The sequence below is a fragment of the Gracilinanus agilis genome, chromosome 4, assembly GCF_016433145.1.
Source record: "Gracilinanus agilis isolate LMUSP501 chromosome 4, AgileGrace, whole genome shotgun sequence".
In the NCBI taxonomy this organism is placed as follows: domain Eukaryota; kingdom Metazoa; phylum Chordata; class Mammalia; order Didelphimorphia; family Didelphidae; genus Gracilinanus; species Gracilinanus agilis.
In genome coordinates, this window is record NC_058133.1 from 245,560,175 (window position 1) to 245,578,181 (window position 18,007).

Sequence of the window (18,007 nt, forward strand, 5' to 3'; positions counted from 1 at the left end):
TTTATCTAGGCAGCCACTAATTCTGACTTGTTAGAGTCAATGTAAAGAAATGCCCCATAGCAGGGGAAATTTAGCCATGTGGGAAATAAGGCATTTATTGTATAGAAGCAGAAATAAGATGGGGGAAAGTTGAATGCCAGGTAGCCCCAAGCTCTCTATGCCATCTTCTTGACAACTGTCAGAACAACTTCAGAGTTGACAAAGTACTGAGCATTTGGAAAATGAAAGCAATTGAAGGGAGTAAACCACTCATAGTTGCTGCTATTAGGACCTAAGACAAAACTATGTATGGTAATAAAAGGATTAGGAATCATCTCATAGATATGGCATCCAACTTTTTTATTTCAGTCATTTATTTATTTATTTTTGTAGCTAACTTTTATTATGTTTCCTTAACTGTTAATGCTTCTCTATAATTTCATAATATTATTAAAGGTATAATCACTATGATTAGAGTATGGATGCTCATTTTGTTAGGGTCTGAATGGGTGGCCACCAAAGGAACACAGGAGACAATGCAATCAAAGCAGGAGAAAGCTTTATTGCCAGTGCGCGCTGAGGGAACTCAGCAAGAGAATCCTGGGGTGGTGTTAGGTGAGGCAATACATATGTTTTGAGTTCTGTGTTAGGCTGCGGGTGCCAGGGAACTGAGAGTTACTAAAACAGGATGTTGTTTGGTGAGGGGTGTTGATACCCTGGGTCATTTCTGAGAATCCTGGTATTGTGGAAACTTGGTTTATGATTTGCTCAGTAAAACATGGCACTATTAGACTATGAGTTCCTGATTTCTGGCTACATTACATTCCCTACTTCTGGTTGTCCATAATGAGGAATCTTCCTCATGGCAAATCATCATATGTGTCAGTGGAGACTGTGGCCAGGGGTTGATACTGCTGCTGCAAGACCATGAGCTGAACAGTGTTGATGTGGTCTTTAAAGAACCGGACCAAGGGGTTAAGAATGCAGGGGCCTATAGTCAGGAGGAGGAATAGGAGGAGAAGGAGGCCTAGGATTGTGGAAATAAGCATAGTCAGCCATGGAGAACAATGGAAGAGGCTTCCTATGCCCAGCCCTACCAAAATTGGGATGAAAATGGGCACTCAGGGTGAATTGTGAGTACAGGGCAAAGGGGAGAGGCTCAGAGGTAGTGCTGGCAATGCAGCTTCCTTCCAGGTCGAGCAGTTTTGTCCTGTAAGTGCCTGCAGGATCCCTCCAGCCCATTCCCAGGAGGCTCATTGTCCCACCTCAATTCCCCCTCTACTAGTAATTGAGTCAAACCTTTCACTCAGAGTCAGGTAAGGGTTCATAGTGGGAGCAAAGGAATTTTCCTGCCTGTAGTTTGCCTGAAAATGTCTACACTAGAGTGGTACAATGTCCTATGTCGTCTCCCCCCTCCTCCAATTATCTAAGGGAATGGGGCGATAGTTTCAGCCTTCTGTAGGTTCTTCATAGCTGATTAGGGGTGTAGAATCCCTGAGAGAAGGAGGAGAAGCTGTTGGCACAGGGACTTCAGGGATGTGTCTTCAAAGACTGTTTCCCTGGACTGGCTGACACAGGTCACAAGGAGGAGCATAGAACCTAGGACTGGGGCAAAAACTAGAACACCAGATATAAAGAGAGAAAATTTAGTACAATAGAAACTGATATTAACCTTAACATTTGGGTATCTTAGCCACAGACTTCATCTTCAGAAATCATCTTTGGATAGAAATTGACCCTTTTAGGAAGTTTGATTCCTAAGTTGTTTCTGTGACAGAATACCCTTTTGCAAAGCTCACATTAATAGGGCATCTATAAATACTTGAATAACAATATTTCTTTATCCCAGATTCTGGAGGAAATCCAGAAAGTTTTGGGTTATATTTCCAAGCTCAAGATCCAAACTTCAATTGTGGTAAACTAAGGCTGCAAGCTACAAGTCATCTATTACTAACTTCACCTTACTTCTCAAAGCATGTTCCCTAACAATTTGATAATTTTCAATTATCAACCTACAGGTTGTCTGGGGAAATGGAAACTTTAATTTTATAATTTGCCTCATGTACTGATTAGACTTGTCACAAAAAAGGCAGACAGGGAAAACATTTCCTCACATCCCAAGGGACACGTAGTGATGGGGCTTCATGTACAGGCCAAAGCTGTCACTGGCTTATGCCATCCCTGTGCCACTAGAAGATTAGTAGTTTAGATGGTCAGAAGAGGTCCAGTCCAGGTTGAGCCCTAGAATTGGCTCTCTAACCATCACAGAACATTTTCTGTATTACCATTAGATCCCAGAAGCCTTTTCCTTCCTTAAAAGACAAGTCTTGGGGCAGCTGGGTAGCTCAGTGGAGTGAGAGTCAGGCCTAGAGACAGGAGGTCCTAGGTTCAAACCCGGCCTCAGCCACTTCCCAGCTGTGTGACCCTGGGCAAGTCACTTGACCCCCATTGCCCACCCTTACCAATCTTCCACCTATGAGACAATACACCGAAGTACAAGGGTTTAAAAAAAATACTAAAAAAAAAAAAAAAAAAAGACAAGTCTTATCCATTACAGCTTAGAGAAATCTGCTGAGCAGCAGTCTAGAAACAATTTTCCATTCCCTCAAACAAGCCTTCCATATACCTACAAGGCTGATCACTCAGTTATTCTTACATATTTTGGTAATAATTAACATCTTACACTTTAGTCACAAAACCTGAATTAAGGAATAGGAGTGCTGGATTGGGCAGCTCCATAGTAAATAGAAATCAGGGCTGTATTATCTCCTGGACCTAGTCCATCCAAAGGACTAAGACAAGGTTATATAGGAATCATTTCAGAATAACTGTCCAGGGAAATTCCAGATACATTAATTTTAGAAATTATCTCTAGGTCATCTTCACCTTTTCTGATTCACTGTCTCCATCATAAAAATAAACATACCAGTTGGTATCCTTGCAAATGTTAAGCAATAACTCCTAAGAATTGAGACATTGTACCTTTAGCATAGGACTTATCAAATGCAAGTTTCAGTTCATAGTACAAATTGGTAAACAGAGATAACAGAATCTATGATACAGTCAGGTTTACAATGAGCTTTTGCTTACATTCGAACAATTCTTAAAATACACGTTTTTAGCAGCAATTCAAATAAAAGTCATATTTAGTCAATAAGTACTTCCCTGCCCCCAAACCAGGAGGCCTCCAAGAGACTTGTGGCCCTAGGTATCAATGTGGACGTCTTTCTCCTTCCTGTGTGCAAGGAAGGGGTTAAAAGCTTGTGAATTGTTCTCAAGGGATTTTAGTTTGAACTCCACAACTTGTAAATAACTTTAAGTCCTTTAGCAACCTTTCAGTATGTAAACAATTGAATTTCAAATCATTTACTCTTATTCCTTTCAAACCTCTTTTTAAAACAGAATATAGGGGGTAACTGGGTAGCTCAGAGAAAGGTGGGTTTTGATATTTCCAATTGTGATGAATTAGGGAAACCTGAATTTTTGAACAATACTATAGATGTTATAAAGTTGCTATAGCTTCTTGTTCATTTTTTTCACTTTACAGAGCTAAGCTGGCAAGTCACACTTGATTGGTCACTGTACCTCTCTGAGTCTGTTCACATGAGGCTACTCTACTCACTTGTTCTTACCCATAATAATATTTTCTTTAATCAAATTGCATTCAGTCTGATAAGCATTTTCGGTAAGTCTGATCATTCAAATCAGCATTTCACACACTGTAAGTTCTAATAGATAGCTTTTCAATATAAGTTTTATGCATTCTTAAATTTAACTGAAATTCCATTTTTAACTAGTAATCAATGAATTTACACTATCAGCAGTATCTATTCAATTCCTTAGCAAATATATTCTAATGGGTAGAGAAAAGTCCATGAGTTTTGGGGAGAATGGACTATATTTTTTAGCTTCTCATAACTACTTCCTGCTGAACTGGGGCGGCGTGGATAATTTGCTCTCAACATATAATTTTCTCATAGACCAGTCTCTGTCTAAAGGGGTCTAATTTTGAAATGTAAGCCAATTGTATTGTTCTAATAATCTTTAAGTCAAATTTTTCACTAACATCAGTGTGATTAACGTTAGGTTGAATTCATGGTTGTTTAAAGAAGCTTTTTCACTCTTGGTTAAGCACTGAGCAAGACTGATAGTTTTTGGCTAGCTAGGAAAGTTAAGCTGCCCTTCTATACTTCTGTACACAATTCAGACTCATTGCTTTTTGTCTGAATAAGTTTTTCTTAGATTGCATTTTAGAATCTTTTGTAATTTTCATTAGATATATATCTCAGTACTTAACCTGATGGGATCAAATTTGTCCCTTTTTCTGTCTTTTAATTTCTGCGCTCCCTTTCTCATGGCCAGTGAGAATTGGAAGAACTGTTTGACAGATTAGTTTGTTTGACTCTTGCCTTAATAAGAGCAGAGAGTAAGATTTCTTTTAACCAATTAAATTATCTTAGAGGTTAAGACATTCAGAAATTAATATATTATTTTCCGAGTTTCTCAAACACCTCTGTCTGTCTTCCCCATTCTTCTGGAATGAATGAAGAAGAGAAAGAGAGATTTATTTTTCCCAACATGTAAGCTTCTCATTGTGATCACAGACAAACAACATATAACACACAGACTGATCAAGGACACATTTCCTGGGCTTATCACACACTCTGACAAATATAAAACATAAATTATATAAGCTAGATTCTTCTTTTCATCCTGGCAAAAGATCAATTGTTACAATTCATGTCTCCATGACTAAGGAATTTGGTGAAAAAGAATGAGTCAAAAAAGGGTTAACTCTTAGCAAGGAGCTGGTTAACATATGATGAATTTTGTTTCTTAGTTACCTTTTTAATGCTTCAATAGATATCCTTCCAAAGGAGAAAGAAAAACTATGACAGAACTGGTTTTTCTAGCTGACGCAAAGTAGCCAGCTGCTTCTAAAAAGGGGGGCAGAGAGGAAAATTTCTGGTCACTTTTAAATTTGCCATTTCTTAGAGATTGCCCTATCTATGGAGTAGTCTATCTTCCTGGAGAGAGAAAAATGCGCTTTTCCTGGTGTCCTTCTAAGAAGGACCCAGTGCCCAAATGCTTTTCCTGGCGTCCTTCTACAAGGACCCAGTGTTTCTCCTGGCATCCCTCTAAAAGGATCCAGTTTCCTTACTTCTGCCCACAGTGCGTCCATCATGGGACTTCCCGGAATCTAGTTCCACCGGGAACTCTAACCCCGGATTTCTGGACCTAGTTCCACCAGGGAATCAAACCCTGACTCTCTCCCACTCTCACTGGGGTGGGGCCCAAGGGGACTCCAACCCCTTGAAGTTACATATCCCTATCCCCGTATCCCCATCTCCAAGGTTTCCAATGACTTCCTTCCCTCCCTTATACCCCCTTGGAGGACAGGAAATGTGGCATAATCTGGTCCCACTCAGAAACAGGTAGAACCAGAACCCTTAGTGGGATTGGATTTGGCAATAGGTCCTCTACGTATAAACCCCGGAGCTGGCGGGGCTAGCCGAACCACTTAGCCATATACCCTAATCCCTTGATCAGTTCCCCTTCAATCACACACACCACACATTATTCACACGGACATGCTCACCTCTGGAAGTCACCACAAAACCTAGGAGAGAGCTTTCTCTGTCTCAGTGGTCCTTGGGGGGGGGGCGTTGCGTACCATCCCAGATGAGCCCCCATGTTAGAGTCCAAATGGGTGGCCACCAAAGGAACACACGAGACAACGCAATCAAAGCAGGAGAAAGCTTTATTGCCAGTGTGTGCTAGGGGAACTCAGCAAGAGAATCCTGGGGCTGTGCAGTTAGGTGAGGCAATAGATATGTTTTGAGTTCTGTGTTAGGTTGCGGGTGCTGGGGAATCAAAAGTTACTAAAACAGGACGTTGCTTGGTGAGGGGTGTTTATACCTTTGGTCATTTCTGATGTTATGTTTGTAATAACGGGGATATTGGGAAGCTGATGGGCCGGCCAGGGCCAGATGCCTGCAAGACCCACTTCTCCCACACAGACTGGCTTGAGTGAGTAGGGAGGGGGTTGCTCCTTGTTCCCAAACCCCTCCCCCCAAGCAGTTGGGTTTCAGTTGAAAATGGAGACAGGGCTGAGTGTCTTCAAGCAAGATTCAGCAAAGGCAATTCTTTAATGATGTTCCCTTTCTCTAACTTATATTCCCCATGTGTCTGATTGAGGACTGAGTAGTAGCTAGATATCTTGATGATAAGGACTGAGAAGTATCAGACTTCTTAGGCTGGCAACTGACAGGAATCAAGCTTAATGGCTGCAGTGAGTATCCTCAAATAATACCCAGGCACAGATATTAAAGATAAAGCTTATATTGATAAAAGAAAGGAAGGGAAGGCAAGAGCGGGTAATTAGGATTTGGAGAAGAACTGGGAAGCCCTGAACTGTCAGGTTGAAGCTGCCCCTCTCCCCCCAGGAGGGAGTGGCAGACCTTTAGCTAACTTGCATTCAAAGCTAATAGTAATTACTTCTAATGTTATATAACTAAATAATTATTATATTGATGCTGGAAAGGTCTAATCCTACTAGACAGGCAAACTCCTGAGTAGAAACCACAATGGCTTTTGCCACTATGGCCTTCCAGGTGAACCCCCCAAATCAGGAACTGCAAGCAGCAAGATCTGTTCCCCCTAACCCCCAGAAATCAACTGACCAACTCCCTACCAACTGCCCCCTCACCCAAAGTTTTCCAGGGGGGTCCCCTGGTAAGGCTTGACCCTGTATTTTGCAGGAATTCCATGCTGCCATTTTCAATAATACACTGAGAATCCTGGTACTGTGGAAACTTGGTTTGTGATTAAGTCTACCTTGCTCAGTAAAGCGTGGCACTGTTAGGCTATGAGTTCCTGATTTCTGGCTACACTACAATTTCAGTCTTTATAAAGCTTATTTTTTATTAGAAGAGACAAAATGTGCTTATATAGATAGTGGTGATTGGTTTAGGGCTACCAGTTTCCCCAGAATAGGAATAAGGCAACAAAAATTTCTTTGGGATTCTATTGGTCCTTACCTTCCCTGGCAACTTCTTGGTAACTTCAGGGCACAAGAAGCCTCACCCACATGGTCAGGACCTCTCTGACTTGGTGACTGAAAATCATCAAAATCATCAAACCCTGTTTTGTGAGTAAGCACCTTTATGGTCCAAAAAAGCTAAATATCATTATATTAGGGCAAAGCAAATCTCCTTTGGCTAACTGTTTAATGACTTACCAGTACATGCACAAGTGATCTCATTCTATCTTGTTTTCTCCAGTGAAATACCCCTCTATTACTCCTTTCTCTCTCACTTATCTTCTGGCTATTACCCTATTGCTTACAAACATGCCTATCTCTCCTCCATCCTCAAATAACCTCACTTAATTTACCCATCCTTGCTACCTGTCATCTCATGTTTCTTCCCTTTTGTAGCTAGATTCTTTGAGAAGGAAGTCTATTATAACTGGTTCTTCCACTTTTATTCTTCATTTTCTAAATTCTATCTTCTGATCTTATTGTTCAACTAAAATTACTCTCTCTGCAGTACTAATCTTACTAATGATCTCTCTCTCTTTTATTAATTTATTTGTTTGTTGTTTTAATTAAAATTCCCAAGTATCTCCCTCTTTCCTCTCCCATACTAGAGAGGTATCACTTCATAAAAAATTACATATATATATGTGTATATATAAACTATGTCTTTCCCCCCCTATTTATCAGTGCTTTCTCGAGAGACTTTCACAAATTATTCTTGAGGCAGACAAATCCACCAGCAGGCTATGGCAGTAGTTCAAGAATGTCAAGATGAAAGCCTGCACCAGAGTGCTGGCAGTGCTGGAGGAGAAAATGGGACACTTTTTAAAAATCAAGTTTATTTATTTAATTAATTTAGACTATTTTTCCATAGTTACATGAATCATGTTCTTTCCCTTACCTCCTACCACCCCCCTTCCATAGCCAATGAGCAATTCCACTGGGTTTATATGTGTCATTGATCAAGACCTATTTCCATATTATTAGTGTTTGCACTAGAGTGATCCTTTAGAGCAGTGATTCCCAAAGTGGGCGCTACCACCCCCTGGTGGGTGCTGCAGTAATCCAGAGGAGTGGCGATGGCCACAGGTGCATTTATCTTTCCTATTAATTGCTATTAAAATTTAAAAAAAAATTTCTAGGGGGCTAAGTAATATTTTTTCTGGAAAAGGGGCAAACAATTGTTTTTCTTCTGTATTTCTGCTCCCGCAGTTCTTTCTCTGGATGTAGATTTCTCATACTCTGGATGAGTTCTTTCTCATAAGTCCCCCAGAATTGTCCTGGATCATTGCATTGCTACTAGTAGAGAAGTCTATTATTGTGCCACAGTGTATCTGTCTCTGTGTATAAGGTTCTCCTGGTTCTGCTCTATTCACTCTGCATCAATTCCTGGAGGTCATTACAGTTCACATGGAATTCCTTCAGTTTATTCTTTCTTATAGCACAATAGTATTCCATCACAATCAGATGCCACAATTTGTTCAGCCATTCCCCAATCGAAGGGCATCCCCTCATTTTCCAATTCTTTGCCACCCCAAAGAGCGTGACTACAAATATTTTAGTACGAGCTCTTTTTCTTATAATCTTTTTGGGGTATAAACCCAGCAGTGGTATGACTGGATCAAAGGGCAGGCAGTCTTTCAGTGCCCTTTGGGCATAGTTCCAAATTGCCCTCCAGAATGGTTGGATCAATTCACAATTCCACCAGCAGTGCATTAATGAAAATGGGACATTTTTGAGCAATATTGCAAAGGTGAAGTCAACAGGCCTTGTTAATAGATTGGTTATGGATCAATGAGCACAAGGAGTTAAGAATGATTTCTAGGTCCCAAGATTGAGGGACTGGGATTATGATGTTGTCGTCTATAGTAATTGGGGGTCATGGAGGGAGAGAGGGTTTAGGGGAAAAGATAATGAGTTTGTTTTGGACATATTTAGTTTAGGATGTCTATTGGACATTCAATTCCAGATGTCTGAATGGCAATTGGAAATGGGTTTACTTCTGCTACCTGTCCTAAAGAAGTTGCTTCTCTTCTTACTCTATACTGTTTCTATTGATGGATCTTAACAGTTTCCATCATTTCTGTGTTGATGGTTCTCAAATCTACTTATCCAGTCTTAAATCTCTTTGCTGACCTCCAGTCTTGAATCTCTAACTGCTTACTTAACATCTTAAACTGGCTCATCTGTGAACAACTTAAACCTCCAAACCAATTCATTATTTTCTGTCCTCAACAAAAACCCCTCCCTTCTTCCCAAATTCCACCATCAAGGGCACCTTTGTATTCATTGTACCCTTCTCATAGTCAATCAGACTTGAAACCTAGTTATCATCTTCACTTCCTAATTCTCTCCCATCTCTCCCATCTATTCTGTTGTCCAAACCATTAATTTTACCTCCTTAAAATATCTTGCATATGCCCCTCTTCTGTCCCTTTATTTTGCTATCACCACTCTTGAATGTAGTCTCTTATCATCTCACATCTTCACTATTTCAATAGCCTGCTGTTTAGACCCTTGACATAGGTCCCTTCCCATTCCAGTCCATCCTTCATTCAGCTGTCAAAGTGTAGTTCTGACCATGAAGTCTTATCAGCTCCATAAAATCTAGAGGTTTTCTATACCTCTAGGATCAAATGTAAAATTCTCTATTTGTTGTTCAAAGTCTTTCATAACCTGTCATCCTCTTCTCCATGAATTCTGTGATCTGGTGGTTGTCTTCCTTGCTGTTCCTTGAACATGATAGTCTGCCTCCCAACTCTAAGCATTTTCACAGATTTTCTCCCATGCCTGGAACTTTTTCTTTTCTTTTCTCATTTCCACTTTTGGGTGTCACTAGCCAAGTCTTAGCTAACATCTCACTTTCTACAAGAAGCTTTTCATAATCTTCCTTAATTCATGACTTCCCTCTGTTGATTATCTCTATTTTATCTCATACATATCTTATTTGAATATAATTGTTTGCAAGTTGTCTCCTCCATTAGATGATGTGCTTCTTTTTATTTTATTTTATTTTATTTTATTTTTTAAAACCCTTACCTTCCATGTGGGAGTCAATACTGTGTATTGGATCCAAGGCAGAAGAGTGGTAAGGGTAGGCAATTGGGGTCAAGTGACTTGACCAGGGTCACACAGCTGGGAAGTGTCTGAAGCCAGATTTGAACCTAGAACCTCCTGTCTTTAGGCCTGGCTCACAATCTACTGAGCTACCCAACTGCCCCCAGATGATATGCTTCTTAAAAGCAGACTTCATCTTCCTTGTTACTCCCAGCACTAATCACACAGGACTTGGCATATTATCATTAAGTAGGCACTTAATAAATGTTTATTGAATGGAACTGTTTGATTTTGTTCCCATGTTGAGCCTGAAATAAAAGTAAATTTTTTAGATTTGACTTTAATATTTGGCATAATTAGTAACTGGGATAAGATAAATTGATTTTGTTACTCATTTAGTGATTGAGTTGGGGGAAAAACACTGCAATACAATTCATTTGCAAGGCTGCCTCTTTCAAGTGGGGTCCAAAAAAGCTACAACACTTCAATAGACTATCTAATAATCCCTCTCCTTGGGTCCTTATGACCTGACAAGACCCATATTTCTAGAAGTCTCTTTCCATATGTAGTGGATGAAAGATGAAATGACTAAGGAAACAAAGGTACAATGTTCCAGGTATATTGATTTATTAAGCAATAACTGGCAGTTGTCCAACAAACTGGGACCAGGTCCCTTCATCAGCTTAGGGCCAGACAGACTTTTTTATGTTACATATATATACTTTGATACAGGAGGAGACAGAATTTTATATTAAAAACAATTATTGAAATAAAATCATTTAACAAAAACAAAAGAAGACAACATTAAGTAATCTAATTTTGAATGAAAGATGAGGGATTTTGAAAGTTGAGAGGGGGTGAGTGAACAAATATAATTCCCTGAATTCAAGGAATAAGAGCTATTTCTCTCTCCCCAAGTATCCGTGAATAATCTAAGGAACACAGAATGTGGAAACGATTGATCAGGCCTCTTATTGGATCCTAGTTGCTACTGAACAGATGACACAGATTTATATAATCATTCTTCTCCCAGAATTACTTATCATGGATTTGGTGATATAAGATGGCCCTTCAAAAAAAGACAAGGATTACATGGGCATAAGATTGCATAATAATACTATAGCAAAATGGAAATTATAAATTAAAAATCATGCTTTCCTGGGTGCCTTCATTTTAGAGCCTTTAACAAATGGATGTTGACTTTGTTATTGACTTGAAGTCACCAATCTAGACCTTGAATCCCTGTCTTGCTACTGGTTCAGTGGGTCCTAAAACCCATAAAACCTGGATTCTGAGCAATGCCAATTTGTCTGAGTTATCAACAACTTTATCCTTTTTTGAGAGCAGCATACAATTGGACTTTAATAGCCATTAATTATGGAAATGGAATTACCTTAAGGAATAGGGGTACTGGCAAGTCTTTCCAGTGGGCTGAGAGCTTTAGGCTATACAACTGATATATGAGAGATCCCTGAGGGATGAGTCAGAGAAGATTGTCTTCTACACTAATCCCTAGGCAGTGACCATCAGTTTGGCCAAGTGGTCTAGGGTCTAGAGAGCACAGAAATAGACAAAGGCTTTCCCTTTTGGGATCAAGAGTAATGAAGGAGTTCTTCAGGCCACTACAAACGGTTTATTGATATGTGGGGAAATATTAGCCTCTATCAGAGACATTATATACCAAATTACCATCAAAAGAACAAAAGATTGTGGGGAAGGGGTCCTTCCTCTTCCCAATGTGATTATGGACATGGGTGTATTGATACCATGTCTTGCTAGGTACAAGTTCATATGATTGTCAAATCTAAAGACAATGGAATTATTCTTTTTTTTGTGTGGATAATTATTTTTTTTCAATTATATGTTTAGTAACCACCACCAGCACCACCAAAATATATTTAAATAAACAAATGCACAAAAAATTATGTACAAAACCACAAACTCCACATTGTTTACAATTAAAAAAATGTAAGGTATTTATGTGTGCTAATATAAATATCCTCTACTTTTGAGTTCTGTAATAAGGGAATTAAGCAAGTAGGGTAATAGGGAAATTAAGGCAAGGTAAGGCTGTAATAGAAGGTAAGGCAGGTAAGGGACTAAAGGCTGGAGGTAATAAGGGACTAAACCAGGTTAAGGTGATAATGGGGGATAAAGGCATTGTGGATAGGGGTTTGTGGATCCCTAAGGCAGTAAAGTGGATAAGGAGGGTACTATAGTGGAGCAAAGAGAGAGGAAGAGGTAATTTAGGGTAGATGCAGCAGGGAGACACAGACTGGGTACACAGGTTGAGACAGAGACACTGAAGGGAAACAAACTAAGCCTTCAAGGTAGGAAGGGCACTTCTACAGACAAAAAGTTAGGGCTAGCCAGGAATGGCTTGAAACTGACTAGAGGGCTTTCTAGTCAATTTCTCAGGTTCACGAAGGAAGAGTCCAGAGGAAGTATAAGGATTACCACTTCCTCTCAAAATGGACACCTCCAACTCCCTCAGGACCCAGAGAGAATATTGTTCCTTTCTACCCTTCTCCCTCTCTTATCAATCAACTAATGAATTAGCCAAAGGTTTGATTAAGTGACAAACATGGTTTATTGAGTTTCAGAGATGATAGTAAAGGACAGAGGGATACAAGGTAACTCTAACAGCCGCCTAGGGAAAGCTTCAGGTGGGGGAGGGAGACAGGAATGTGAGACTGAGAAAGGACCTGCCTAACTCAGCCCTGAGAGGTTTTGTTGCCTAAAAGGGGTAGGAAAGTTGGATACAATGATTCAAGAGATAATTTGTATCAAGGGAAGTCCTACTTGACTATGGGGAAACTAAATCTACAAAGTTTGAAAGCTACCACCCAGATCCACCCTCCTTTCAAAAACCCACAGAAATTCAGGAAGGGAAAGTGATGATTGGGAATAGGGGAGGTCAAGGAGATCCAAAGGAAATAGCTAAGCTAATAAATCTTAAGAGAAAAGCTGCAGAATAAAATCCAGGTTTTCAGTCCAAAGATAGAGCTCAGTTGACCCTCCTACTCTCATTGAGTCTCCCGGGTCAACTGCCACTACTCAGGATTCTAAACCCTTTTCAACTGTCAGAAATTCTGCAGTAAGGCTTTGCAGGGTTAATATGCACCCTTTTGCACTACAGTTCCCTCTGGATTTGTTTGACTTTGATACTTTTTCCTTTTGATTTTGTGGCTATTTTAAAAATGTAATTACAGGGTATATTAATCTTGCTCTCTTTTCATCTCTTCATATAATTCCTTTGTTTTCTTTATATTTCCAATATTCATCATTCTTAATAATATAATACATTACACTCAAATGTCACAATTTATTCAACCATTTTCTCCCAATCATTACATTTGTGTTATTTCCAGTTATTTTGTTATTACAAATGAAGCTCCCACAAATATTTTCATATATACATACCCTCTCCCATAATGCCTTGTCTTCTAAAAAAACCAATTCACAGCTGATCTAGCAATGTAATATTAAGCCTGTTTCTTCATGTTCCTATTAGCATTTAATTTGATCAACTTAACCCATACAGTTCTCAATTAACATACATTACCAGGGTAATATTTAGCTAGATTTGTTCTTAGGCAGCAGACACACTCTGTTGCCAGGGCTATGCTCTTTCCAAAACCAAATCTTTTCTATTTTGTTATACCCATTGAAACTTTTGTTCCAGTGCCACAACTCTTCAAGAATGCAGGATTACCTCCATGGTTTGATGAATATTAAGGTTAGAATCTTTTATAAGAGAATATTTATGCTCTCTAAACCGTTGTTGTCCCCCCAGAATTTAAGTGTAGACATGTAGACTCAGGCTTAGATCTACTAAATACAAGTGTGTGTGGGTGCTTTAGATATCAACCATATTTAACTTATCTAACAGTCTATTCACCTCCTTAACTTCTTCCTTATTTTATTTTATTTTATTTTTTTATTAGATCTATTTAGTTGTGATAGGGGAAAATTAAAGTCTCCCATTATTATTATTTTGTTATCTATTTCCATGTGTTTTTTTCTTAAAAATCTGGATTCTATAACAATTGGTCCATGCAGGTCCAATATTGATAATGCTTCATTATCCATAGTATCCTCCAACATAATAATTACCCTGTTTATCCCTTCTAATTATATAAATTTACTCCCAACTCTGTCAGAGACCATGGCCACTATGCCTTCTCTGAATCATGAGAGGCAGAGTATATTCTGCTCCAGCTCCTCATCTTCCCTCTATGTGTATCTCCTATTTTCAGTGTGTTTCTTGTAAGCAACACACTGTCAAGTCCCATTTTTTGATCCTTACTGCTATCCATTTTCTTCCCATGGGTGATATGGGTGACATTTACAGTTACTAACTGTGTATTTTCATCTATTTGTTCCTCCTTACTGTTTGTTCTCCCTGCCTTTCTTTCTATCATATCCCTCTCCAGGTGTTTTATTTTCTTTGACCAATACCTCTGCAATTCACATCCCTTGCCCCAGGTTCTCCCTTATCCTCTTCTCTGCCCTCCTAGTTTCAAATTGGCCCACCCTTCCAAAGGTCCCTCCTTTGTTCCTTCTCCCTTATCTTTTAATTCTTATTCTATGTACCTTTCAAAAAATTCCTTCTGTATCTTCCCAACCATGTCCTCCTTCTTCTTGATTTTAGTTTGATTCTAAAAATCTCTTTCCAGGCTTGTCCTAAGAGTCCCTCCCTTATCATCTCACCTTACTGCTCTATTCCTTCCTTTTTTATCCCTATTTAAATTTCTCCAAATATCTATTAACTCTACTTTTTCTAAAATTTCATTCAATTTCCTTACTTCTTTCTTGTTTATTATTATTTTTTTTTGGTTTGATTTATCTAGTTCTGACAGGGAAAGGACCCCTCTACTTCTTGATATGTATTCCTCTAGATATCCCTACCTTCCTTCCCTTTACTTATCCCCTTGCCCTCCTTTCTCTTAACTCATCCTTCCTTCTCTTATTCTCTCAGTCCCCCAAGGTGACTCTAATTCCTTCCCTCATCCCATCCCCCTTCCCTCTTATTTCTCTGACCATTAAGAAGATTTTAATCTTTCTAATTATGTATTTGTTCTCTCTTTATCCCAGGTCTGATGAGAATAGGGTTCTAACATTACGAGTTCTCCACTCCCTCCTCCCCTTCTCTGTGGCAGTTCCTCCATTCATTCCTCCTCCATGTGAGATATCCATTTCATCCTATCTCTTCCTGGTCTATTCCACTATCATTTCATCTTATTCCATTACATTCACCTCAACATCTAGTTTTCCATCTATACATACACCTTCAAAATACACAGGCAATGATGTCATTCCTGGGGGGTCATAAATGATACTTTTCAATGCAAGGGAGCTATTCTTGCCCAATTGAGTTCCTTGTGTCACTAGGAGCATTCATTCTCCACTGACGAACTGTCTTGGATTCAAGGTCTTTGCCTCCTAAGAGGACTCTGTGTACCTGGAGAAGTGGGTTGTCAAGATGCTTTTCCTTTGCAATGATTTGGACATTTCCTTTCTAGAATGGGCTCAGGGGACTGAGGAATGGTATTGGGAGATTCTTGATTTCCAAATAGCATGGAGGAGGAGAAAGAAGTTCTATAAAAATATGGTGAATTCACCCTCATCATTTTTGACACTGATAATTTGATTTTATTCTTTCCTTTTAAAAATCAAATAACCAACATTTTATCTATTTTTAAATAATATTAGCTTTTAGTTTTTATTAGTTCAGAGTTTTCTTACCTTAAATTTTACTAATCTGCTCTTTGATTTTCAGAATTTTCAATTTGGTATTTAACTAAGGGTTTTTAAAAACAATTTTAACAATTTAATTTGTTCTTTTTCTGTTTTTTTTAGTTGCATGTCTAATTTAGTGATCTGTCCTTTCTCTATTTTAATGATGTATTTATAAATTTTCCCTGAATGCTGCTTTAACTGCATCCCATAAATTTAGGAATGTTGTCTCATTGTTGTTATTTTCTTATTTTCTTTTTTTTTCCTGTGTATTGTCTCCAAGGCGGAAGAGTGGTAAGGGTGGACAATGGGTGTCAAGTGACTTGACCAGGGTCACACAGCTGGAAAGTGTCTGAGGCCAGCTTTGAACCTAGGACCTCCTGTCTCTTGGTATGACTCTCAATCCACTGAGCTACCCAGCTGCCCTGTTGTTATTTTCTTAAATGATTTATGGATAGTTTATATGACTTGTTCCTTGGCCCACTCATTCTTCAGAATTAGATTATTTAGTTTCCAATGAATTTTTAATCTATGTTTTGATAGCCCTTTATTGGATAAAAATTTTATTTGCATTATGATTGGAAAAGGTGGCATTTAATATTTCTGCTCTTCTGATCTTTTTATGAGTGTTTTATGCTCTAGTACAGGGCCAATTTTTGTATAGCTGCCATCAGTCACTGAGAAAAAGGTATGTTTTTTTATTCCAATTCAGTTTTCTCCAGAAGTCTATCAAGTTTCCTAAAATTTTATTCATCTCTTTAATTTCATTCTTATTTATTTTTTAGTTTGGCCGGGGTCACAGTTCCCCCTTTGGACCTCAAGCGCAAGTGTGCTTTAGTGCTTTTCCTTGCTCTATGACTATAACCTAGAACCACATATGACTAATGTAACAGATTACTGCTCCCAGGGCCACAAAGGGTCCCCCCAAATCTCTTCTTCCTCCTTCTTCTTCTTTTAAAAAAACCCTTATCCATCTTAGAATCAATATGGTATATTGGTTCCAAGGCAGAAGAGTGGTAAGGGCTAGGCAGTGAGGGCTAAGTGACTTGTCCTGGGGTCACGCTGCTAGGAAGGCCAGATTTGAACCAAGGATCTCCTGTCTCTAGGCCTGGCTCTCAATCCCCTGAGCCACCCAGTTGCCCCCATGCAATCTCCTTCTGACCAGTTATTTGACTCCTTATTGCCTGTTGGAGGACAATTCCTGAAGCTACTGCTACTGATGCCCATTCCCTCAAGGCCTGCTGCTAGCTATGCTGGTGTTGTCTATGTTATACCAAGTTCCACTCTGACCACAGTGAGACATAAGTTTCTTTCCAAACTTCTAAGTTGTATTAGGATGGAAAATTGTTTTACCCTCATGTTTTTGTTGGTTCAGTTCACTCCAGGATTCATTTTGATATATTATTTTAAAGTTGTTTGGAGGAAATTTGGGAGAGTTGAGAGGCTCTACTTCAGGAAGTAATTCTTTAAAAATAAGAATTAGGCAAGTAGAAGGTTAGGATTGCACAAGACATCAAGAAATAATAAAATAAAGTCAAAAGACTGAAAAAATAGAAGAAAATATGAAATTTCATAAAAACAACTACCCTGGAAAATTGATTGAAGAGGGACAGTTAGCTGTCTCAGTGGATAGATAACCAGCCCTGGAGATGTTATGGGTTCAAATCTGGCCTCAGACTCTTTCTATCTGTGCGACCCTGAGCAAGTCATTTAATTCCAATTGCTTAGTCCTTAACACTCTTCTACCTTGGGACCCCTACTTAGTATTGATTCTAAGACAGAAGGTAAGAGTTTTTAAAACAGAAAAAAGTAGATTGAGGATAAATAATTTGTGAAATTGTTGAAATATTTGAAATCCCTGATCAAAAAAAGATCCAAGATATATTTCAAGAAACTATTAAGAAAAACTGCCCCAATATCTTAGAACCAAAGGATAAAACAGAAATTAAAAGAATCCACCAATCACCTCCTGAAAGAGATTCTAAATTGAAAACTTCCAGGAATATTGTTGTCAAATTTCAGAGCTCTCAGGTCAAGAAAAAAATGTTTCTTTTCTTTTTTTTTAAAATTTAAATTTTTTATCTTTACTGTGAACTTTAACACCAAAAAAAGAACACTTCCATACAAACAATAAAAGACACAGAAAGAGTATTCAATAGAAACTATAAATCTCCATCTTATGATGATTTTTTT